This window comes from Muscardinus avellanarius (assembly GCF_963383645.1).
Source record: "Muscardinus avellanarius genome assembly, chromosome: X".
In the NCBI taxonomy this organism is placed as follows: domain Eukaryota; kingdom Metazoa; phylum Chordata; class Mammalia; order Rodentia; family Gliridae; genus Muscardinus; species Muscardinus avellanarius.
The window spans coordinates 31,999,497-32,024,178 of NC_137792.1; positions in this window are offsets into that span (position 1 = coordinate 31,999,497).

Here is a 24,682-nt window from a genome sequence, read left to right on the forward strand (position 1 = left end):
CATAGACAACATTAAAACAGTGAAAATCATTGTCATTTGCATATGCCTCATCATTTCCCCTTATTTTTAGTTGCTGAACAAAAAATCATTTAGGAAATAGTGGTTCTCTCTCTCTCTCTCTCTCTCTCTCTCTCTCTCTCTCTCTCTCGTTCTCCTTTCTCTCTCTTTTTTGATGGTAGTGAGGTTGGAACTCAGGGGCTTTCTACCTCCGGGCTATACTCCCCAACCTATTTTATATTTTATTTGGAAACAGGGTCTCACTAAGTTGCTGAGAGCCTCACTAAGTAGCTGAGGCTGGCTTCGAACCTGTGTCATCCTCCTGTCTCAGCCTCCCAAACGCAGGGATTACAAGCATGCGCCACCACACCCGGTTTATTTTACATTTCCACTGTTTCTGAGATGATGGCACATTGGACATAGCTCCAGTGGATTTAGAGTTCAAACTTTTTATCATGTATCTCTTTTAGAAAAAATAAAGGCATTTGCCATACATGGTGACAGAGGCCTGTCATCCTAGCTACTCAAGAGGGCTGAGGCAGGAGGATTGCATTTTTGAGGCCAGTCTAAGCAACTTCGTGAGACCCTGTCTCAAAGTAAGAATTGGCTGGGGAGGTAGCTCAGTGCTAGAGCATTAAAAATAAAATCTCACACATAACACAGCATGTATCCTTTTTTTGTAATAGGGAAACTAATATATTTTTTGCCAATCATTACATTCTTCTGTAATTTATTTCAGAGAGTTTTGGATAAAGTAGTGACAAAAAGAATGTTTTCTTTAAAAATTTTAGAGGTTGCTGGGCATGGTGGCACAAGCTTGTAGTCCCAGCATTCTAGAGGCTGAGATTGGAGGATCTGGGTTTGTGGACAGCTTTCAGCTGGTGAGGCCCTCAGCAACTTAGTGAGACACTGTTTCAAAATAAAGAATAAAAAACAGGGCAGGGGGGTAGCTTGGAGGTCGAATTCCCCTTGGTTCCATCCCCAGACCTGCAAAAAAAAATTAGAGGTGAATGTTTTGCTCCTAAGAAAGCCTTTCTGAGAAGTTTTGGGAAACTTCAAACATGTGGGATATTAGATTCATCTTTTACATTTAAACTACTAGTTTTTTTTTTTTTTTTTTTTTTGTGTGTGTGTGTGTGTGTGGTACTGGGGTGGAACCCAGGGGTATTCTACCTCCAAGCTACACTCCCATTCCTGTTTTTTATTCATTATTTTGAAACAGCGTCTCACTGAGTTGCAAAGGGCCTCACTAAGTAGCTGAGGCTGTCTGTGAACCGCAATCCTCCAGGTCTCAGCCTCCCAAATGCTGGGATTGCAAGCGTGCACCACCATGCCTGGCTGCTACAAGTGTTTTTAAAGTTGAAAACATTATGTAGTTTCTGATCAAGGGTACATTGATTTCATTATCAACATAGTTTAAGCTGTAAACTAATTTTTAAGGCCATGTCCATATTTTTAAATAACTCGAGGAAATTTAAGGGCTGTTCTTGAGTTACTTGAAACACTTGACTTGGTTTGTAGCTCATTTGGAGCAGTGTAGAATTTACTGATATGGGTAGACATTATGATAGTCTACTATCAACAGCAGTTTCTATATCTGGAAAACTAGTACCATCTTTTGACTCATACAAGCACGACTTCTGCCAGGAGGTACTCCACTGCAGAGAACCTTCACTCTGTCCTAAGTCCTTGCCACTCTCAATGAAGCAAGGAGTCATTAAAGGCAATGGGATACCCAAAGCTGTGCTCCTACTTCTAACCCATACTCTGGGCATAAATACTCCTGAGCCTATTTAAGGGACTTCATAGACAACTACCCTGGGTTTTTTCTTCCAGTGATGGATGAGCTGGTGATTTGTACACCCTGGGCTTGAGGCTGAGGCATGGTGGGAGCTGAGGATGAGACTTAAGTATCCACACTGGGCTTTCCATATGATTGCAAGCAAGGCCATTTGCAGCGCAAAACCCAGTTTGAGTAGGAAGATAGAGAGTTGGAATGTAGGCTAGGGGTGCAGTTTGTTATTTTGTCTTGCCTGCCTGGCTTTCATAACAAAAACTGTGACGCCAGCAGAAAAGAAATAAGAGGTGAAAGCAGCTCAAGCTTTGAAGCCTCTTCCGGTTTCAGCAAATGAAGATTCCATGGCTTTTCTCCCAGCTTCCCACATTCCTCAGGATTCTCCTTCCTCGTGGAAAAGTGGTATTTAAATAATGAAATGTTGAATAAAGAAAAGAAAACCACATCTATACATAGAACTTTCCCAGCTGCTTGCTATTCAGTGCTCCAGTGGTAGTGAATATAGCAAAGGCAATTTATTCTAGACTTAAACAGATAAATCTTCCATAAAACTTCGAAGATTTCACTTCATGATGATTACCTTCATCCTTTTATATTTAGTTAGCAATTTTATTTCTAATGTCAAAATTCTTAGTCAAATCCAAGCAGAAAACAAATAGTTGTGCATCTGTCTGAAGGAGACCCACCCAACCACAACTCTCATCAGTCCTTCCTGTTTTGGCATTCTCTACTTTTATTTATTTATTTATTTATTTATGGTGGTACTGGGGTTCCTGGAAGCCCTTCTACCTCCAGGCTACACTCCCAAACCTATTTTTACATTTTTATTTGGAAACAGGGTCTCCTAAACCAGCGCACGCGGCTGGCTTCGAACCTGTGTGGTCCTCCTGTCTCTGCCTCCCAAGCGCAGGGATTACAAGTGTGCGCCACCACGCCCAGCTGACATTCTCTACTTTTAAGAAGAACATTTTTTGTACCTTTCCATGCTTTTTCTTGTAGTTTGCTACTTTTTTCTATGCTTTCAAAGCTCTGGGCCTAGCGGTTTTGAAACTGTGTCTGCCAGTGTGCCCAAGTTGAAGCTGGTAACAATAAGAATTGTAGAATGTCCTTATCACCAGTTATGAACAGGGTTATAGATGGTACTTTCTGGTCTCAAATTGTCTAGAGAAAGGAGATTCTAACATAGTAGCTAAGAAATGAAGGAAAGCAATAGCAAAACACAGAGTTTGGTTCTCTATTTAATTAGCACAATTAACAATGCTGGGAGGGTAATTTTCTAGAATTTACTTATTGGTATCAATCTTACTAGTGTTGATATGTGCACCTTTATCAAGGAGCATTCAGTTAACAGGATGAAACTGGACACTGTTCATTTGATGTTTTCAAAGGTAGAAACTAACTTTGTAGTTTTCTTTGCCCTTTTGAATACCACACTGCTGAGGTAAAGAATGCTGTAGCTTGTGGGTGAGCTCAATAGGACCAATTAAAACCTGACTTCTCTTCCACCATGTTGAAATACCTGACAGAACTTGCTGTGTCCTTGGATAATGGCCTGTTTTTTTTTTTTTCTTAGCAGACATCTAATTGAGATTTACTGTTTAGTAGGAAGGAAAGATGGAGACAAGACTATTGCATTGAGGTTCTGACCAAGGTATTTAAAAGTTTCCAATTTTTCACATGCAATTTTAATTTTAAGTCCTGTTTTTTTTTAAAAAAATGAAATGTTTACCTTGCGAAAGAGCACTTATATATTCCATAGCAGCCAAAGTATGTGCAGAATGCAAAGAGTGTAGTTAGTGTAGATGAGTCATTCAAAAGAAGTTGTAGTGTTATATGGTATCTAATTGACATTGCAGCTTGTAACTCAGGGATGGTTTGGGAATATAATTTTGTTTCTGTTTTGCTAAGTACTTGTTGACAATTCCTTCATAGCTTAGATGTTTGGGGAGAGACTTCCAGAAATTTAGAATGGTTAACCCTGGTTTTGGGGATCTTGGAGGAATTTCACAAAGCAGCAGCTCTTTCCCCACAGTGGATTTGGGAGCAGAAGAAAATGTCTGCTCCCTATGGCCAGGCTGATCCCAGGGGGAAAAAGGGCAGTGCTAAAACAAAATTACTTAATTTACTCTTTCCAAATTTACCCCACCATCCTGGGAGTGATGGAGAAAGACAAAATTTGTTACAGGACACTCACACATTGGAAACCTGTGAAGCAGAGGGAAATTATTCTCTTCTCATAGCAGACCATGGTACCTTTTTTCTTTAACTAGAACAGCAGTAAAATTTAAGTTGAGCCTTGGGTATGGTGGCCCACGCTTGTAATCCCAGCTTTTGGGACCAGAGGATCCCAGTTCTCTGACAACCTCAGCTACTTAGTGAGACACTTTGGAACTCAGTGAGACCATGTTTTTAAAAAATAAAAATGACTAAGAAATAGGGCTGGGGGTATAAATCAGAGGTATACTGCCCCTAGGTTCCATCCCCAGTACAGTACCACACACACAAAAATTAAGTTTAAGCTTATGAAATTGCTGTTTCTGTCAATCCCAAGTGATTGAATAATCTCTAATTCCAGTAGACTGATGCTCCTCTGTGGACATACTGTAGTCCCAGTCCTCACAAAACTATTATTTGCTAACTCAAGGGCTGGTCTAATCTTGAGATAGCAGGAGTAGGGGACGAATGGCAATCAAAGGGGGAGGGTGGCAATTATATAAAAGAAACAGATAGAATGGAATAAATAGAAAACAACAATAAAAAGATAAAATGGAAAAATGTTAGAGAAATTGTAGCAAATTATATGTTTTATTTATTTATTTTTTGCGGGTCTGGGGGTGAAACCCAGGGGCCAAGTTACACCCCCTGCCCTATTTTTTATTCTTTAATTTGAAACCGGGTCTCACTGAGTTGAAGAGGGCCTCACTAAGTAGCTGAGGCTGTCTGCGAACCGCAATCCTCCGGTCTCAGCCTCCCGAATGCTGGGATTACAAGCGTGCGCCACCACGCCCGGCTGAAATCGTATGTTTTAAAAATGGCTGCTGTAGCTGGGTATTTTATAATGGTGCATACCTGTAATCCCAGTACTCAAGAAGCTAAGACAGGAGGATCACAGGTTCAAGAGCAGCCTCAGCAACTTTGTGAGACCCTGTTTCAAAACAAATAAAAATAAAATAGGACTGGGGGTGTAGCTCAGAGGGCGAAAGCCCCTGGGTTTAATCCCCAATACCACACACACAAAAAAAAAATGGCTGCCATTATTTCTGGCTCCACATGCTGTTTTACAACCTCGTCACCTTCTATCAAGCTTACTTCTGTCTAAATAAATCTCCTTGAATTTGGATGGGATATGTGAATTCCTTGACTAAGTGAATGTGGCTGTTACTTCCAAGGCCAGGCCACAAAAGGTGACACATCTTCCTTCTGTATGAAATACATGGCTGCTCTTGGAACCAAACTGCCATTCTAGGAGGAATCCCAAGTCCTGTGGAGAGCCCACGCCTATGTATTCCAGCTACCAGTGACACTGAGTTCCCTGTTAACAGCCAGCATGAGATCCCAAGTATGCAAGCAGGCCATCAAATGACTGTAGCCCCGGCATGTGAGCCACCTTAGCTGATGCCAAGTGGAGAAGAGACAGTGTCCTTGCTGAGCCCTGCCCAAACTTCTGATTCATGTGCAAAATATTCTTTCTTTCTTTCTCTTTCTTTCTTTCTTTTCTTTCTTTCTGGTGGTACTGGGGTTCCTGGAAACCTGTTTACCTCCAGGCTATACTTCCAGACACCTATTTTTTATATTTTTATTTGGAAACAGGGTCTCTTAAGCCAGCGCGGCTGGCTTCGAACCTGCACGATCCTCCTGTCTCTGCCTCCCAAGCACAGGGATTACAAGCGTGCGCCACCACACCCGGCAAATATTTTCATTTTTTAAGCCACTAAGTGGTTTGTTATACAACAACAGATAACTGTAACAGAAGCCTTTCCCCAAATTTCAGGAGATTGTCCAACTAAATGAAAACAATTCAAAGTAGAATGTAATTTATGGAACTGAATCTGTTTTATCGCTGTTACCTGAATCACAGCTTATAATAAACCTGAAGCCTTTGGAAATATTCATCTGATGGCTGGAATAGAAAATAGAAGGATTAGAAATAATAGATAATTGGAGAGGTGCTATAAATTACAGTTTACAATTCTGTTAAAATTTATTATGGTAGGCAGAATAATAGCCTCCCAAAAGATGTTCATCCACTAATTCACTAGAACTTGTGAATTTGGTGCCTTGCATAGCAAGGGGTAGTTAAGGGTACAGATAAAATTGGGGCTGTGAATCTCCTGACCTCCAGCTGTGAAAACCATTCTGGATTATCTGGTTAGACCCAACGTAATTGCAGGGGTCTTTGACAGATGAAAGTAGAAGACAAGTATCTGAATCAGAGGGATGTGGCATGAGAAAGACTCATGTTGTCATTTTTGGCAATTGAAGATGGAAGACGGCACCATGAGCCATGAAATGCAGGCAGCCTTTAGAAGCTGAAAAAAGCAAGAAAACAGATGGCATGCAGCCAGTACCTTGATTTTAGCCCAGTGGGACCCATTTTGGACCTCTGACCTCCAGAACTGTAAGGTGATAAATCTGTGTTGTTTTAAGCCACCAAATTTGTGGGAAAGTTTTACAAAAGCAACAGGAAATGAAAGTTCTTGGCTTCTAGCACATGGCCAGGAAGTGAAAAGCTACCCGCTCTTGGCACTTAATTCATTTGTTGAATTTCTAGCACGATTTGAAAACAGTATCAAAAGATTTTTTTTGTCTTATTTTGTGAAAGAAACTTGTTTTATCTCTTAAACTCTAATCTTGGTGACCGCAGCCTTGTATGAGGAGATACTTTTTATAAAGATGCTATTATGCTACTTAATGAACTTGCTTCAATTATAGTGGTATTATTATGTATTTCTGTTCAGGGCCTTAGATTTATTCTCTCTTCCTACAGGGTCTCCCTGCACTGCCCAGGCTGGCTCCAATTTACAATTGTCCTGCTTCTCCTGAATTGCTGGGATTAGAGAAATACACCCCCACCCCCATTCTATCCTCTTTCTTTATGCTCCATTTTTACTCCTTTCTCTTCCAAAATGTTTTGTGATTTTGTGTAGTGCCTCCTGTTTCATTATTTTGTTTATTTCAGTAAAGTTACATGTAATAAATGTACAGATAGCCGGCTGTGGTGGTGCAGGCTTGTAGTCCCAGTAACTTAGGAGGCTGAGACAGGAGGATTTCAGGTTTTCAGCCAGTCTTAGCTACTTAGTGAGATTCAGTTTCAAAATAAAAAGAATAAAAAATCAGTCTGGGAGGTGTAGCCCCTGCATTTAATCCCCAGTTACCCCTTACCCTGACATACACAAAGCACAAATAGAGCACAGATAGTAAGTATGCAGTTGATTACATTTTGTAAACACATACAGCCATAAACAACATCTTAACCAAGGTATAGAATATAACCATCACCCTACAAAGTTATTTTCATTTCTGATCTATGATCCTCTGTGCTCCTTCTGCCCCTAGACAACCTCTATTCTGATTTCTAACCATATAATTAGTTTCTAACCATATAATTAGTTTTGCCTGTTTATGAACTCTGTTGAATGAGAATCACACAGTATGTACTCCTTTGTGTCTGACTTCTTCCACTCAATCTCATATTTCTGAGATTCACAGGAACTCTTGAATAATCAAGCAGTTGTTTCTTTCCTTACTAATCAGCATTCTGTTGTATACATACCTGTGATTTGTTTACCCATTCTCCTTTTGATGGACATTGGAGATGGACATTTTATTTTAATTATTTTAGCTATTAGGAATAAAAGAACATTCTAACTCAAGCCCCCCTTTTTTGTGAGTCTGGGGTTAGAACCCAGGGGCATTCAACCTCCAAACTACACCTCCTGCCCTATATTTTTTCTTTTAACAAGTTTTTTATTGAACATAAATAGTATACATTTAAACTATATTTGGTGCCCTCTCCCCGCCGCCCCCGTTTTCCCTTCCCCCATCACACCAATGGTTGTCCAGGTTAATCATGTCATATTCATAATTTTACACATGTTCAGATGTAGACCCTCATTAATCAAGATCAGCCTTCCTCCTCTCCTATCTTTCCATTCAAACTTTGCTGATGTTTCCTCTCCATTATCTGGAGTCCCACTGGTATCCTCTGTGTTTCCTAGTTTGGGCATATTAGAGGAAACATATGTACCTTCTCCTTCTGTGCTTGGCTGATCTCACTTAACATAATGTTCTCCAGACCTGCCCTATTTTTTATTCTTTATTTTGGTTTTTTTTTTTTGGTGGTACTGGGGTTCCTGGAAGCCCTTCTACCTCCGGGCTACACTCCCAGACCTATTTTATATATCTGAAACAGGGTCTCTTGCGCCAGCGAGGCTGGCTTCGAACCTGCGCGATCCTCCTGTCTCCGCCTCCCAAGTGCGGGGATTACAAGCGTGCGCCACCACGCCCGGCTTATTCTTTATTTTGAAACAGGGCCTCACTGAGTTGTGGAGGGCCTCACTAAGTAGATGAGGCTGTCCATGAACTGAGATCCTCCTGTCTCAGCCTCCCAAATGCTGGGATTACAAAAAACCTTTCTTAAATAAATACATAGGAATGAGATTGCTAGTTTATATAATTCATAGGATAGGTATATGTTTAATTTGATCAGAAGTTGCCAAAGCCTTTCCCACAGAGATGATAACATTTATCCTTTTGCCCATCATGTATGAGAGTTCTGGTTGTCAAGTTTGATTAGCAGTGTCCACACCATTGGTACCTAACACTCTTAGTTCTCATTGAATGATGGTGATGAGTTAATGCTGGAATGCAGCCTAAAAGCTTTTTTAGCAGAGTGAAACATAGTAGGTGGTGTCTCCATGAATGCAAAAAGTCAAATAAGAAAGGAGATGTGGCAGGGATAAGTAGAGGGAGAGGTGGTACCCAATAGTAAAACAAAATCATGACCTAGAGTCAAAGAAGCTGGAGTCAGCCCTAGTTGGTTCTGTTTCCTTTGGGAGTTAATTAGCTTTTTGGATCCTTAGTTTTCTCTTTTGCAAAATGGGGCTACTACCTCACTGACTTAATACAAATAGTAATAAACTATCCTTCAGTGCACTCTTATTGTGTGTACTTCCTAATAGGCTTCTTACTATGCTGAGAATTATATGCATTATCTCATTTTTTTCTCTTAAAGACCCAGTGAAGTAGACACTGCTGTTCTCATTTTACAGATGAATAAACTGTGTCAAAGATTCAAAGATTGTTGTTTGCCAATATCTGTTCTTTCCTTGTTCCCCCAGAATTTAGCTGAAACTTTATCACCCCAAGTAAAGCTACAATCTCAAAGCAGCTAGGACTGGTGATCATGTTTTCACTAATTAGCCACAAGGCAGAAGTGTGATTCATGACTTCTAAAAGATGTCTTTGAAGGGTGAGAGAATATTTTTACTCCTTTCTCTTTCTTACTGGATGGAATGACATGGAAGGCTGGACATCCAGCAGTCACTGCACAATGAAATTCAGCAACATATTGAGAAAGCAGAGAAATAAGGAAGAAGGAACTGGGTTTCCCATTGTCCTGAATGACTGACTCCTGCACTTTGTTTACAAAATCCAGAAATAAACTTTTATCTTGTTTAAGTTACTGTCATTTCTGTCACTCGTGCACAAATAGAATCCTAACTAATACTAACAGAAGCTGTTCGAAGGAAAATTCAATCTTCAAGGTATTACAAAGATTAAATTATAACTTAAAATCATGACATATGCATTTGCTAATTGTTAATAAAATATGAGGGACAGGGAAAGAAGGAACTCTTTAAGAAAGAAGCTTCTTTTCTTTGCTTGATTCATTCTTTCAAACTTTATAAGATGCGGCAACCAAAGTCTGAATTATTCTAATCAGTTACTTATTTCGGTAGATTTTCCAGGTCTCTTTCTGCTCTTTTTTAGTCTTTTGCATCATTGCTTACTAGTTTATCCACCAAAGAAAACTCACACTAGAAGCTTTAGATTCTTGTCGATAACTCTCCTATAGCCTTGTAAATAGCATAAATTCAAATGCAAACCAATCATTCCCGAATTAGGGTCTGCATGGAGTGAGAATGCTTCTAAAGAAGGGTGACTGGCTCCCAACCCTCACTCCTTCCCAGTGTGATTTTTGAAGGCAGAATAAACAGGAAATGGAGTGTGAGGGGGAGGAGTAGATAGGAGAGGCTTTCCAAAACAGTTTGCACCTGGTCTACACAAACTCAGAAGGAACAAGCTCTAAAAGAAAGGCACAATCCCTCCCCTTCCTCTTCCTTCCTTCCTTCCTTCCTTCCTTCCTTCCTTCCTTCCTTCCTTCCTTCGTTCCTTCCTTCCTTCCTTCCCTTTCTTTCTTGTGAAAGTCCAGTAGTATCAGATACAAGAGCTCACATGTGTTTTTAAGAATTTCTAAGCTCAAAGCAAAGACCAAATGTAGACAAACAATATAGCAATACCATAAGAGAATGGAGTTATCGCGGTTCTGAGAACATGCAGGGAGGTCAAGAAGCCTTCTTGGAAGTGATATTTAATTCAGGAAATATTTATTGAGCACCTACTGTGTACCAGGCATTAGGATATGTGCTGATGGTGATAGTGACCATTACTCAGTCTATGGCCTCAAATGCTTATAGTCCAGAGGAAATACAGACAAGTAAATAGGCAGTTATAAAACAGCCTAAGAAGTGGTACCACACTGGGTGAAAGGCCAACTCCAGGTTGGACCCTAAATCAGGCCTGAGAATTAAGGAAAAGTCTTATGCACACTGTTCCAAAAGTTCCATCCAAAAATCTAATCCCTATTACTCCCTAAAATCAATGGGGTTGAGATGAATCTCTGGAGCTATATCTAAGTCTTAGACCTGGGTGGGTAGAGTGTGAGAGATAAACACAAGACATAAGCAAAAGCAACATTATGAGGAAAGTTTCAAAATATACTAAGGATCTACCTCCTCATATAATGTGTCCACAAGGACAAATTGCCTCTATAATATTTTTGCCACATATGTACAGCCTAAATTTAATCATGAGGAAACATCAGGCAGATCCACGTTGAGTGACATTCTACAAAATATCTGGCCTATATTCTTCAGAAGTGTCAAAGTCATGAGAGGTAATGATGAAGGAAATTATTCTAAGATGAAAGAGACTTAAGAGACAGAAAAACAGAATGTACTGTGTGATCATGGAGCTGAAATATCAACATATATATGTATATGTCTTCTGCTATTAAAGACATAAGTTGTTTAATTATAAAAATTTGAATCAAGTTTGTATATTAAAGGTATATTGTAGTGATGTTAATTTCTGATTATGATAATTATACTGCAATTATGTAAGTTATTATCATTTCTAGGAAGATATACACTGAAATATTTAGGGGCAAAGGGTCATTGTTTTGCAATTTATTCTCAAACGATTCAGAAAGAAATGAAAGAAGCGAAATGAGATTTTTTTGGTATAGTTCCTGAAACTTTTTTGTATGTCATTTCAAAGAGAAAGCTTTAACTAAGCTAAGTACTTTTGACTTAATCCAAGGATAATAGGCAATGATGGGCCTTGGAAGTGAGATAGAAGAAATAAAAGAAATAGAAAAGAAGAAAAATGAAACTTTAATATGAAAGCCTTGTGCTAAAAATTCCTCACTCCCCAGAACAGGTCCCCCACTCCCCAGAACAGGCCCCCTACTCCCAAATTTCTGGAAAATTTACATATCTTTACTCATTCACTTTTTTAAAAATACCTTGAACTGTTAATTACCCCACCTAGGGTTATTTAAGTAGGAGAGATATCTGTTGGTCAGACAATAGAAGCCACACAAAAGATCTAGGTAATCCCAGTATTTGGGAGGCTGAGAAAGAAAGAATACAGGTTCCAGCCAGCCTAAGCAATTTAGCAAGTTCCTCAGGACCTTAACAAGGCCCTGTTTCAAAATAAAATAGGCCCAAGGGTTCAGTTTGGAGGTGGAATGCCTCTGGGCATTCCCCCATCCCTGAAAGGAAAAAAAAAAAGAAAAGAAGGAAAGAAAAAAAATCCAGAAAGATAACTCTCCAGAAAACCCAAACAGGAAACTAATTCACTTATGATATTACCTGGAACACTCTTAGCCATCTACCTGTGAATACTTTCAGCAAAAGTAATTGATTTGACAATAAGGGTTTCATTGGGACCCAGAAAGTGACTCTAACACCCTAGTCTTATGATTACCTTATATTTTATGATTTTGAGGACTAATGTACTCACATACCTCCCCCTCCCACCAGACTTCTCTTAAAAAAAAGACCCATGAATCCCCAAAGTGAATGTCTCAGAGATGGCCTGCATTTTCCCTTGAATGTATATTTCTTGCTTTTCCAAATAAACTTCTATTTATGTCTCTGACTGGCTCCTACTGAAATTCTTTTCCATCATATAAGTTAAGGACTCTGCAGGTTCTGAGTTGAGTTTCTCTGTCTTCCTGAGTGGGGACACCCTGGACCCTTCATGGAATCTGCTCCCTTGACAAGAGGGTGCTGGCTTTTAAATGATGCCTCTCTCAGCAATGCAGTGAATGTTTTAATTTGGGAAGCACAAGAGAGGCTGATGGTGGCCTCAAATAGAGTGGTGGCAGTGGAGTGATGTGAATATATCAATGCAATATTTAGGGAATAGAAATCAGAGGACCTGATGAGATGTTATGGAGATGATAGTGAAAGAGAAATCAAAGGTGGTATTGGTGGTCTTCCTGGGATGACTGAGTAGATCCATGTCGAATGTATGAGGCAGGACCAGAGACAAAGGAACAGGTTTTAGAGGGAAAGATGATTTTTTAAAAAAAATTTAGACATGAGTGCCAAGCTAGCTTTAGCTATAGCCTTTCCCATCTAAATTTATAACAGTTCCATCGTTCCAGTTACCCAGATCCCACATTTTGGAGATGCTCTTGATTCCTTTCTTTTATAAGACACTTATCAGAAGTCATATTGACTCTGACTTCAGAAAATGTCAAATATCTTCCATTTCTTACCACTCCCAGTGACACTATGTTGTATTAACCACCACAATATCCCACCTGGATTATTGCAGTAGCTTCCTAACGGGTCTCTCTGCATCTATGCCTTCCTTCTCCAGTGGCCAGATAGATGTCATCAAAACAAATTTCATGTCAAAACAAATTTCATGTAAGTCCTTGTATTCAAACAGTGCAATGATTCCTCCTACCTCTCAGTGTAAAAGGCTTCTAAGGGCCATCAGGATCCTGCATAGAATAGCTTCCAGCACTGCTCTGATCTCATCTTACATTCTTCTCCTTGGTTACTGGGGTGCTCCTCAAACATTCCAGACATGCTTCAGCCTAGGGGTCCTTGCTTTTGCTATTCTCTCTTCTGAAACACTCTTTTCTCACATACCAATGTAACAGAAAAACTTGAATTGGCAGACAAACAAAATAGAATCATTTTCACTCTTGCATAAAGGAACCGTGGAGGTAAGGTGTCCAGGAACGCTACCATGTTCCATTAGTGTCATCAGGCTCTGGGCTCAGATATTTGTGCTTCCATAGCCTCAGCATCCCTTTCTAAGAAGACTTTATGATACAGTGGGGAGACTAGAGCTCCAGAAATTGTTTATGTTTCAAGCTTCCAGCAGGAGGGCAGGCAGAAAGAAGCAGAGGAGCACTAAGTGTTTGTCCTCAACTGAGTCACTTCCATTATAAGCAGGTATCTCAGACCTGAAACAAGTAATTCTGGGTAGAGGTCTTTGTTTACAATTTACTCACAACTTCCAACTTGAAGGCCTTTAGAAGAACTTTGTCTTCTACATTAGCAGGCCATATTTAGTTGCTAGGAAGGCTGGAAAATGCAGTTGTTTCTTTCAGGTGGCAACATGCCTAGGTAAAACTTAGAGTTCTGTTATTAACGAGAAAGGAGAGAGAATAGATATTGGCATCAGTAGCCAGCAATCTTTGCCGCAAACCTCTTGTTTCTGATGTTGATGATCTCACCATTCCCCTTATCCTCTGCCAGCATGACCACAGGGCCAGGTGCCACATGGCTCATCTTAAGTGTGGATAATGGGAAGTGGGGAGCCCAGTTTTCAAGTCATGCTAGTGGTGGTAGAAAGGAGAGACAGGCTATGAGAGAGGGTGTAGATACCCCAGATATAGAAAAGGAAAGGGAAGGAGAAATAAATGGAGAAATCAGGACTGTGATTCTTGATGACTTTGAAAGTAAAGTGGATCTTGACTCTTCCTACTGATGTTTCTTTTCTCTTTCCTTTATGTAACCATAAACTGTTTGGGTCGTCTATATATGGTCTGGTATGACAAAGCCTAGTTGTTCCACTGAGCCAGGGTGTGAAATGTCACCCTTCAGAATCTCTCAGCTTCTCATTCTTTTTTCATCTTCATTTCAGGGGAGGAGATTGGTAATTCTTTCTAGCCATGTATGATATTCTCCTGTACATCATGTATAAAGAGACCCCTAAGTATGACAGTGCCTTCCCTTCAGAGTGATGACAATAAATTACAATAATGTATCTTCTGAGGTATAAGCCTCTTGGGAGTATAGGCGTGTATTAAAATAATCTAAATTATTTTAATAAGCTAGCAGTATTAAGAAATTGCAGGAGCTGGGCGTGGTGGCACATGCTTGTAATCCCAGCATTTGGGAGGCTGAGACAGGAGGATATGGGTTTGTGGACAGCCTCAGTGAGGCCCTTTACAACTCAATGAGGCACTGTTTCAAAATAAAGAATAAAAAGTAGAGGGAGAAGTGTATCTCAGAGGTATGCCCCTGGGTTTCATCCCTAGTACTGAAAAAAAAAAAAGAAGAAAGAAAGGAAGGAAGAAAGAAAGAAAGAAAGAAACTGCAGGAGTTAAAAAGTTTAAACCCAAACCCAAGGGACCATTTCTTAGAATTTGACATGTCCACAGACACTTTTACAAAACAAGGCAGGCAAAATATAGTTAATAATACATCAAATATATCACCGAGAAAAGAGTCTTTAGGAACATCCGATATTCTCTAATAACTGGTTACCTATGCCTGAGCAACAGGAGGGATTTTATTTTTATTTATTTTTAACTTTTCTTTATTATGTCTTCTTTAAATCATTTAAACAATTTAATTATTTCTTTTTAGAAATTATTGTATTTTTATGGAAGTTTTAGTGTCATATTAAACCCCACCTACAAACCTAAGTCTTGCCAAATCGCCACGGGGTGATACTTATTACTCAGTGAGGAGGCAGTTGACATGTAAATGCTCTTGTGTGACAGTGTGCATTGGTGGCACGTGTATTGGAAGTGGGGGGGAGGCCCCATTTACAAGGCAACTCCCCAGTTACCAAGAGACTGTATTCTAACCAACACAAATCAAAGTTTGTTTGAGAGAGAGGCGTGGCTGAATAGTTTCCCATTCTTTGTAGGGTTAATGACTAAACAGGAGGCCCAGGGTGTTTGCTTGTTAGGAAATCCAGGGCACCAGGATCCAATCCCAGCCAACAGAAATGATTTGTTCTTACACTGTCACCTCATATAAAGATTTGCCATGTAAATACCTATTTTGAGGCAGGCTAAGGGAAGGATAGGGACCTTTTAGGTATGGAACACTGGGAAAAGAAAATTGTTCTAAATTTTAAGCCAATAACAGTGTGTATACTTGAGAAAATATTTGAAAGTGTGTTGAGTTTTAGCTGGGCGTGGTGGTGCACGTTTGTAATCCCAGCATTTGGGAGGCTGAGACAGGAGAATCGCGGTTCGTGGCCAGCCTCAGCTACTTAGTGAGGCTCTTTGCAACTCAGTGAGACCCTTTTTCAAAATAATAAGAATAAAAAATAGGGCTGGTGGTATATCTCACAGGTAGAATGCCCCTGGGTTCCATTCCCAGTACCGAAAAAAAAAAAAAGTGTGTTGATATTTTAGAAAAAAAGGAAAGGAGAGGATGAGGTCTTGGATATTGAACTATGGAGAAATAGAGATGAAGATGTAATACCATGACCAGCATGGCTGTTGCAGTGGCAAGGAGACTGTGAGGAGCCAGGTACTGCTGGGCAGGATGAACCTGCTGAGGAGGAAAGGGTGGGAGTCACATACACAAAGTCAGAGCCAAGGTCTATGGAGCACAACAGAGTCAGTGTCAACACATCTTTAATCTGGAAGATGTTTTTCAGAAAGGTAGAAGGTCTTGATATCTGTCTTTTGTATAATCAAATGTATTCCTGCCTCAGCAAACTAATTCATTCCCTAAAGATGAGTAATTCTGTAGAAACGGCCCAATTCTGTGACATAATGCCTAGTAGGAATTCTAACCATTTCTTGATAAAGGTCAGTTACTAACAAATTTTTCACATAGAGACTGAGATTTGCCGATAATTTCAAGATAAAATAACTGTCTGTATCTGATTCAAAGCATTTTGCCAAAAGAAACATTTCTTCTATCTATTGAGAAAATGATTTTATCTAAGGTATTATTTACAGTAGAAATTTCCTTTTCAAGATGAGCCTATGATGAACCTTTTCTTTTCAAGAGGAGCCTATGATGGACACCATGTCTTCATAAGGTCATGGCAGCGTGAGCATCACTGTCACATCAGAAAGAAGCCCTTTGATTAGATTTTACTCCTCAACTCAGGTAATAATGGGATCCGTAAGTCAGGAGTAGAGTAATTTATTTTGGTCATTTAAACAACATAATTATCTTTACTCATTTTGGACACATTTTTTCAAAATATGGTTCATTCACATTTGTTTGTAGCTATTATAGTTAGATTTGACTCAGTTTGAAAAGGCAGTGTCTTTTGTTTTTAAATCATGAAAGTTAAGATGCAGAAAAATAAGCCACTTTGCTATTTGAATATGATATTTTAATCACCTAAGTCGAAGAAGTCAAGGTTCCATTTTCATGGCAGGTATAATTTGCAGATGATCTTCTTGTTTATTTCCATCTGTTCCTAGAGTGAAGTTGGGGTTTTACAAAAATCTTCAAACCAAGAGAGTTACTAAGGTTCATACTATTAGGCTGATATCAGAAATGTTCCCTCCCGTAGTTTTTTTTTTTTTCCCCTCAGTTGAAAAGCAGATGGGTTTATGACCTTAAAATGATCACCTGAATAAGGGATGTATCTCACTGAGGGATATTGTGTGGGAAGAGATGTGTCAAATACTGAAAGCCCAGATATAAAAAGAGGATATGAGACATGAAATGGCAAAAAATGATAATCTTAACTGTATGAAAAGAAATGACCAATAAATGACCTTAGGATGAGAATCAATGTGCTTGGCCAGAAGCTTGTTCTGACAATAGTTGTACCTCTTCTCAGCCTCTCATGATGATTTTAGATTAAAGTGGCATACATTTCCTTCAAAGCTAACTCCATTTGTTCATACTTTCTTCCCAAAGCAATTTCTTTCCATTTAAATAAAGTCTCCTATGAGAATTAACTTTCATATGATACTTAACCACTTAGTAAACACTAAAGTGTCATAGGAATGTTTAATCTTACAATAGTGGGACATAAATCTACATGAAAATAAAAATGTAAGAAGTCGTGCTTAATCTTTATCACACTACAACTAAAATGCCAATACTGATACTACTACTAATAAAGCCATGTTAGTATTATAATTCTTATAAGTTAAATAATAATCACACACACACACACACACACACACACACACATATATATATATATATATATATATATATATATATATATATATATTAAAATAACAGATCCTTCCAATCGAATGCTCTCTGTCCTCAGGATTACTTTGAAGTGAATTAAAATAACATATGAAATTTTGCTTAAAGAAATGTGTGCAGTCTCCTATTTGTGCATGTATTGAAAGCCAGACAATGGAATTCATAAAAGTTTAGAGCTGAAATGAACCTTATGGGTCACCTAGGATATCTTCTATCAACTAGTTTGTGACAGAGGTGACTAGAATTTAAGCTCCTCAGCTTCTAGATCTTTGTACTTTTCATTGTACTGAGTTCTTTTTTGTCCTTATCTAAGTTATTTAATTTGTTCAGAAAATTAATAATTAATGCATTTAAAATACTTTACTCTGATACAAAGTTCTAAATTCTGAGGATATTATTTACTAGCTTCTATGAGAAAGGATCACTTTGTAATGTACATTATAGTTTTAAGGCTAAGAAATACTAGCTGTATCAACCATCTGTTATGAACTAGCAGGATATGTCTCTACATTTTACCTTGAGAAGATTTTATTTTTCTTTTATGAATTTTATAAAGTTTTCTTCCTTCATAACCATTTTCAGTCCCTATGTAATCCAAGATCAAATTCTCCAACTCAGTGTAGGAACATAAACATTCAAAGTTTTGATAGTACAACTTTAAGGAAAATCTAGTGTCTTTTCTTTGTTGTTCTCTCATTCAGATCATAATAAATATTTCATTCCCAATCTAATGGATTTGGCTTGGAGGTACCTTACATAGCCATATTGTGATGTTAGGGTTTGGTTTGTTTTAAAAATTTATAGCAGTTCCAAGCAGAAGTTAGATCTGTTCTCACAACTGCCAATACCGCAGGCCATTTTCTATAAACATCTTCTCAAAGAAAATCAAACACACATTACCCAAAGAACTAGAGACACAGCTGTTTCTGGTTCTGATCTTAAGAGACATCAACTTTTACTTGGCAAAGTGCAAGTGAGAGAGGAATTGATGAAGTCTGATCACCTCTTCCAAGGAGTTCTGCCTGGGGATGGAAAGAATGGAAGAGGATGTCTCTGACATCACTTTCTTATTTAATTCAAAACTTATTTCCCAGATGAGAAAGTAGAAGTGAGAGAATCCATATAATCCAAAATCAGAAAAAGTGCCATTTATTTTGTCTTTCTTGTTTTAAAAATATAAACCTTTTGAGTTAAATGTATACTTACCATATGACCCAACAATTCCATTTCTAGATATGCATCCTAGAGAACGAAAACCACATGTCCACATAAAGGCTTCTGCACAATTTTCATTTTTTCCTAAAATCCCCAAACTGGATCCAACCCAGAGGCCCAATAATGAAATTTAGTGCAGCATAAAATTGGATAATAATCAATAAAAAGGAACAAACTGAATATATAAAACAACATGGATGAATCTCTGCATTATGTGGAACAAAAGAAAACAGAGATTAAAGAAGGGATAAAGTATTATTCCACTTCTGTGAAGTTCAAGAACAGATAAACTATCTTATGGTGGTAAAGCTCAGGATAGTGCTTTTAGGGACAGGTCATGGTGAAACCGACTACAAGGAAGCACAGGAGGTTTTCTGGGTACTGCTATGTCTTGATTTGGAATATAGTATATCAAGGTCTCTAAACCTTGGCACTGTTTATGTTTTGGGCTAGATAATTCTTTTTTGAGGGGGGCTGCCCTATGTATTATGGGATATCTACCAGTAGCTCTCATTTTCCCCTTCTTTCAGTGTGACAAACAATAATGTCTCTAGACATTGTAAAATGTCTCTTGGGTTGTGAAGTCACCTCTGGTGGAGAAGCATTGATGTAGTTCATCAATCCTCACCAAAGAGAGGATCCACTCAAGATGGGCACACTCCTTTTATCTCATGTAAATTGTACTTCAATAAAATAAATAAAACTAAACCTCTTGGGGTTAAAAAAGGAGCAAATTTACACTGGAGAAATCTAATACTATTTAAGCCAGGCGATCAAGGTCAACATAAAAAACGGTCAGTTTAATGTACCTGTAATAAAATGTTGAGAATGATGCTTTAGCTCTATGATCTTCCTCCCCAAAACATTTAGCTTCATTCTAACTATGAGAAAAATAGACATATTCCTGTAGAGGGGGAATTCTACGAAACACATGAGTAGTACTCCAGTACTCCTTAAAATTTTCAAGTCATGAAACTTTCACAGTCAAGGACAGCCTAAGGGGACATAATGGCTAAATGAAATGAGGTGTCTTAGATGGGATTTGGAAGCAGAAAAAGAGCATTCAGTAAAAGCCAAAGAAATCTAGATAAGGAATGAACTTAGATTGGTTGGCTGAGACAGAAGGATTGCGCAGGTTCGAAGCCAGCCTCAGCTGGCTTAAGAGACCCTGTTTCCAAATAAAATATTAAAAAAAATAGGTCTGGGAGTGTAGCCCGGAGGTAGAAGGACCCTGGGTTCCATCTCCAGTACCCCGCAAGAAAAGAATGGACTTAGATTATTGATAATATTTCGATATTGGTTCATAAATGTGACAAATGTACCATGCTAACATAAGATGTTAGTAATTGGAGAAATAGCATAGGCTATATATGGGAACTCTCGATACTATTTATGCAATTTAGCTGCAAATCTAAAATGGTTCTTTATTTATTTATTTATTTATTTATTTATTTATTTATTGGTGGTACTGGGGGTGGAACCCAGAGGCTTTCTACCTCCAGGCTATACTCCCAGACTTATTTTTTATATTTTATTTGAAAGCAGGGTCTCACTAAGTTGCTGAGAGCCTCACTAAGTAGCTGAGGCTGGCTTCGAACCTGTGCAATCCTCCTGTCTCAGCCTCCCAAGTGCAGGGATTACAAACGTGCACCACCACACCTGGCTATAAGTTGGATTAAATCTTACTCAGAGCCTGTTTTAAGGGCATTTGTCAAATCAAAATAACAAGGGTGGGATGATAATGGCTTAAAGAAGTTTTTGTTGTTTGTTGCTCATAGTATCAGAAACACACACACACACACAAAAATAACAAAATAGACAACAAAATACAAGTCTAAATTTTTCAGTGCTATATAATCATGGTATAAATTCTAAAAGAGGTCATAATAGGACTTATCTCAATTTAATAACAATTTTTTGAGTACTTACTATATGCCAGGCACTGAACTTGTTATTTGGGACATGAAGAAGGAGGTCCCTGATATATGGGACCTTGTAGTTATGAAGGAGGGCACTATCTGGTATAATGGGTAATTTATTATAGGAGTACCAAGGAAGAACATATTATTTTATAATGGGAGAGCATTTTTGTCTCTCACAAAAATGATTACAGTGATTTTAGCCGAGAGGGTCCAAGCCTGAATTAAGGTAGTAAAGGACGGTTTCTTTTTCTCTCTTTTTTTTTATTGGAGCCTATTAACTATACAGAATGGTGGCATTCACTGGGGTATGTTTGGTACATGCATATAGTCTTATTTTCTCTATTTCAGTCCCTAATAATCTCTGTATTCTCTTCTTCTCCCTCTCAGTAATACCTTTTCTCTATCCTATTGGTCTTTCTACCTTTATGATACTCCTTTTCTCTCTCTCTTTTTTCCTATTAGCCTCCACATAAAAAAACCTACTTGTCTGAGTCTGACTTATTTTGCTTAACATGATGCTCCCCAGCTCCATTCATTTTCCTGCGTATTGTGAATTCTGTTTTGATAAACATGTATGTATGTATGTGTATATAACTTATATACACTAATAACTTAATAACTAGATGCACATATATATATATATATATATATATATATATGGTATGTTGACATTAATTCTTTGTATGAATACCAAGAAGTGATATAGCTAGATCATATAGCAGTTATATTTTTAGTTTTTTAAAAGAACTTCCATACTGATATCCATGGTGGCTATATTAATTCCCACAAACAGTGTATAAGTTTCTTTTTGTTCACATACTCACTAGCATTTATTATTATTTGTTTTTTTGGGGGGGTATTACTGGGGTTCCTGGAAGCCCTTATACCTCTGGGCTACACTCTCAGACCTATTTTTATACTTTTTATTTGGAAACAGGGTCTCTTACGCCAGCACAGCTGGCTTCGAACCTGCGCGATCCTCCTGTCTCCGCCTCCCAAGTGCGGGGATTACAAGCGTGCGCCACCATGCCCAGCTATTATTTGTATTCTTGATGATTGCCTTTCTGACTGGAGTGGGATGGAATTTCAGTGTAGTTTTGATTTATATTTCCTGGATGGTTGAAGATGTTGAACATTTTAAAACATTTTGTTGGCTATTTGTACTTCAGCTTTTGAGAAGTGTCTGTCTTGTTCTTTGCCCATTCATTGATTGGATGACTTGGTTTTTAGTGTTTTTTAATGAATTCATATATATATTCTGGATAGACTTGTGTTGAAGGCTTTTTTTCTGCATTTATTGAGATGATGATGGGAGCCAGTAATCCCCATGTCTTGGTATTCCCCTTATTGTGGAGCTTTATTCCCAATGGACAGGGGAGATCTTGCTATCCAATAGGACTATGATAATTTTGAGGAGTGTGGTTTCTGAGGCTAGTTCCTAAAAACATGGAAGATTCCATCTTGTGGCAGCTTCTACCCTGAAGCACTTTCTCTGGGGGGAAGAGAGCTGCCATGTTGCGGGAACACTCAAGCAGCCCTTTGGAAAGATCCACGTGGTAGATCCTGTTAGTGTCCAGTACTGACTTGCCAGCTATGTGAAGGAGCTCTCTCTTGGCCGTGGATTCTCAGGTCTCAATCAGGCCTTCAGATGAATTCAGTCTTAGTTGCTGACATCTTGATTCCACCCTCATTAGAAACTATGAACCAGAACTACCCAGCCATACTGCTTCCACATTCCCGACCCACAGAAATGTACAGGATAATAAATAGTAATTTAAAGTTTTAGAGTAATGTATTATACAGCAATACATAACCAATGCAGCCATCATTCTCATCCATACTGTATTTGTTTTTGCTTCTTTGCTATTTTGTTTCTATGTTCACATAGCTTATGTTTGGAACTCAGACTTTTTACTATTGATCTTCTCTAATTCCTTTAAGGCATCTTGTCATATGTCTTATGAAAGTCATGCTCTTAGAGCTGGTGACACTCATAAACCAGCCCAAAGATGCCTAATAAACGCATGTTATCTGAAACACAGAAAATTAATATTTTTTCTGTAAACAACTATGTGTGTTAATAAAAACATTATTTGTATAGGAAAATATGTGCTGAGGCTCAACTAGGCCATATGTGCAGGATATGATTCTCTAATGCATGTGCATACACAGACATATAAAGAAGATGAATAATGGAAGAGTGAGAAAATAAGAGACTCTGATCCTTAATAACTAGATGCACAAGCTCCTAATATTCTCTCTTGGCCCTGATTTCCTTAACTTCTTCCCAACTGGAGCTTTGGCAAAGATATGAGGAACTTCTTTCCTAGTTTTGCTTTGGAAATGTTGCCTTTCTAGATGAATAATTCTCCAAGTATTTGGAATTGATCCAAAGGGAGGCAATTGTTTACCCTATAATGTGGACTTCCTCATTCCACATATGCATCTGGGGCCACTGCTTTGTAATATGTGAAGGTTGTTAAGAGATGGTGCAGAGGTGTCCTAAAAAGGTTCTACTCCATGCCTTTAGGAAGACAAGAAATTATAGAATATGAGAACACAGGGTGTCAACAAATATAAGAACTTCCTGTCAGCTGGGACTAGAAAACCCAAAGATGGGTTTCTGAACAAGGAGTATCTTATCATTCCAGATGAGTTCTGAGAGGAGAACTTGCAATGATCTCATCTGTATGGTTTACATTTCCTGTCCTACAATTAGGACACTGGATCACATCAAAAATACTTCATCTGGCCAGGCGTGGTGGTACACACTTGTAATCTCCGCACTTGCGAGGCGGAGACAGGAGGATCATGCAGGTTCGAAGCCAGCTGCGCTGGCTTAAGAGACCCTGTTTCCAAATAAAATATATAAAAAAATAGGTCTGGGAGTGTAGCCCGGAGGTAGAAGGGTTTCCAGGAACCCCAGTACCACCAAAAAAAGAATTCTTCATCCGACTTGGATTCTATGAAGAGTCCACCTCTTCTCTAAATAATAAATCGCTTCTCATTTTTATGAGAACCTAGGAGCTTTATAGTTACCATTTTTATCTTTTTTTTGTCTTGTGTGGATGCTGTCATTATAATGCAAGTTAATTCTGGTTTTCTACATCTTTCTCTTCCTACAATTGCATGAATCAGGTTTACACCCAACTTGCATATCTCATGAATATATAATAAAAGAGTAGTTAACTGTGCTTGCATCAAATAAGTTCAATAAGGCTGAGAAGGAACAGCAGTAGTGGTTAAAAGTAACTCCCATTCATAGACTAGGAACAGGATGAGAAGTGAGATAATTTAGAGCAAACTGGCAGCTGGAAAGGTAGTGAATTGATAAGGCCACAGTCACAGACCTCTAATTGATGGTTCTACCATCTGTATAGAAACCGTGTGTAAATAAGAACGGATGGTTTGAGCATAGAGCTCAGTATGCCTGTGCGATCTGATCGAGTCACAGAAAAAGAGATGGAAAAAAATCAATTCAATCCCCAGAATTTAGGTTGTTCAGTCTCCAACTAGTTGAGGATATTTTCTATGCTATGGCTTAATTAATACCTTATCTTTGTGACTCAAGTGGAGAAGCTTCTATAACACAGTAACCATAGAACCGCAGACCTCTAACAATTATTCTTCACTGGCATGGTCAGGTTAAGTCTCTGAACGAGAAAATAACAATAAAAAAGAGATCTGTTTGCATTTGTATGAACTTGGCTTCATCGTGTTTCCACACTTCTTTAGCTCAGGCTGTTTTCAGGGTGCAGCTGTCAAAGGCCCTGTATTTTTGTGTATCTCCCATGTGACATGCCCTTGGTGATTCAGATGGAAGATGATGGTCTACTTAATTTGGCCCTGCTTGCTGAGGTCACCATGTGGATCTCTGACACGTGATGATTGGAGAAGGCTGATCAGCTTCACAAGTGCCAGGAGGTTTGTGACACCTGCTAGTTAGAAGGAATGCAGAGAAAGCATCTGGTCTCTTCTTACAACCTGTGCACTGAAAACTGGGCTTA